The sequence below is a fragment of the Octopus bimaculoides genome, chromosome 2 (genome assembly GCF_001194135.2).
Source record: "Octopus bimaculoides isolate UCB-OBI-ISO-001 chromosome 2, ASM119413v2, whole genome shotgun sequence".
Classification (NCBI taxonomy): domain Eukaryota; kingdom Metazoa; phylum Mollusca; class Cephalopoda; order Octopoda; family Octopodidae; genus Octopus; species Octopus bimaculoides.
The window spans coordinates 25,812,557-25,815,315 of NC_068982.1; positions in this window are offsets into that span (position 1 = coordinate 25,812,557).

The window sequence follows — 2,759 nt, forward strand, 5'->3', positions numbered from 1 at the left end:
TATATATATATATATATATATATTGTACAATAGCTGCTATGCCAGTCATTTGCTATTACCTCTGTAGTATTTCACAAACGGCTGAACTAGTTTGTTGAGAGATTCAACCGATTTGGGCTAAATACCATCTAATAAAACCCAAGCCGTGGCAATTATATTGTGGTACAGCTACTTATAATAGAACTTTTATGCCCAAACTCAATGACGGAAATTTCTTATACTATGTGGCACAGTAGAATGCTTCTTAAACTTAAGAGAACTGCTCAAATATCATGTAACATATCTATTTCTCAAAATTATGAATGATATATTACTTTTAGATAATTTGCGAAAATGGGGCGTACTATAGGATCTTCCTTGACAGAGATTTCGCTTTTTCTTTTATGTATTCTACTCACTACACTTACAAATCTAATTATATTAAATTCAATTAGAATGATGCTAAATTCATTTCACATTTGTTTTTATCTGTAACTTGATATTGATTACAATTACAGTACCAATGTGACAAGTTAGTTCGAACGTAAATGCATTGCCTTCTAGTTAAACTTCATAATAATGAGCTCTTTGTTATAAACTCATTGTTCAACTGAATAATAATAGTCTCTTTGTATCGATTTCAATTCGGAATAGTTACTTGGGGAATACAACAATAAGCAGGTTCAACAATTCACTGCACGAGTTGTAATCATCCGATTAATTCTGTATTCATTTGTTATTCTATAGCTCTATGTCAGCCGTGGATTTGATTTATCACCAAGGTCGTACCACCTTTTTATAGTAGAGACCAATGTAGTATCCTTTTTCAATGAGGCCAGTGTAGTATCCTTCTCGCTGTTTTAGAAGCTGGTACGACAGCACAGAGGCTCCCTTGTTAGTTAGTTCTATATTCAGCCACATAATAGCATTGAGTCAAAATATGCTTATCTTATAAACTTAACGTCTAATGACACATAGAAATTAATCTAGAATATTTGAAAATAAAACAGACTTTATAATGAGTCTATTCAGAGAGAAAGATGTCCAGAAGTGACATTTGTATTTTCCCAAGCGATGAAAATAATGTTAGTAGTTGAGATAATGTTCTCTTTTCTTCGGTCTACAAATATTTCTAGTTAGATTTTTAGATTTTCACTGCATTAGGTCTTTTAACACTAACTTCTCACAATGGTGGGCGTTTCACGAGCGAAATATTTATGGATTCGCTGCAAGACGCCATTAACCTCATGAGATGGCAGAATGGCGACTAGCTTAAAGAATTTAAGCGTGCTAGATAAAATGATTTGCGGCGTTTCTTCCGGCTCTTTGCTTTCTGAATTCAAATTCCTCTGATATTGACTTTGCCTTTCGTCCTTTGATAAAAAAAAAAGTACCAGTTCAGCACTGAGGTTGATGTAATCGACTAGACCCTTCCCAAAATTTCAGGCCTTGTGCCTCTAGTGGAAAAGGTTATTATTATTATTGTTATTATTATTATTATTATTATTATTATTATTATTATTATTATTATTATTATCACTAAGACGGCGAGCTTGCATAATCGTTGCCGCGGCATTTCCTCCTGCTTTACATTCAAATTCCGCTGAAGTCGACTTTACTTTTCATCCTTTTGATATCGATAAATAAGTACCGCTCAAGCACAACTGAAGCTATTAAAATTAAAAGGATAACGATAATGTATGAGATAAATATTAAATGGTTAAAGATTAGACGTAAAATTGATTTTGAATGCCTTTTGCAAAAGTATGAAGCAATGTGACAATTGGAAAATAACAGAAACCAAGCCATGAAGTTATCCTAGAAAACGATTTCAAACCAATTTATTAACATTATTGTTCTTGACCCTTGTTGTTTCTGAAAAATATCCTAGTCTCGTTATATTTTGTTTTATTTTTTCTCTTTTTTTTTCGCCCATACATTCTACTAATCTAGTAAAGATAAATTCCCCCTTTTTAAAATATTTAAGACAGCGAAGGCGGCGAGATGGTAGAATTGTCAGCACGTCGGAGAAAATGCTTAAAGGCATTTCTTCCAGCTCTTTGTGTTCTGAGTTCAATGCCACCGAGTCCGACTTTGCTTTTCATCACTTCGAGGTTTATAAAAGAAAGTGCCAGCTAAGCACTGAGTTCGATGCTATCAGCTTTCCACTCCACTCAAAATTTGTAGCCTTGTGCCAAAATTTAAAAAAAAACATATTTAAGTTGCGTGGGTGGGGGACTGTGAATTGGAGCACCTTTAGAGTGTTGGAGGAAAAATAATTGCCGTATTTGCTTTTTTATTTTGGGTTCAAATCGCGCCGAGGATCAACTTAGGCCACACAACAAAATAAAATACTAGTCAATACTGGATTCGATTTAATGGAATAACCTTCCTTAATTTTGAAGCTTTGAGCGTATATAAGAAGCAATTTTAAGCTGTGTTGTGTAATATCACAAAAAAAATTCTTTACATTGTTTATCACTTTATTTCAAGAATTTAGTTGACATCAGTAAAAACAGTAAATTTTAAAAGGGCTAAGATTTGTAACTCTGACCCACGTAACATAAGGCCTGTAGTTTGCTTTTGGGTCAGACTGGTGTTGTGAATATATATATATATGCACCACATATACTTATGTATGCATGTGTGTATGTATGAGAGTGTGTGTGTGTGTTATGTTGTCTCTGAAAATAATGTATTCGTGTACAAACATGTTTATACGATTGCCTTGATCTAAAAATGTTTGCACTACATACTTCATTTGATTTTATTCTAATATT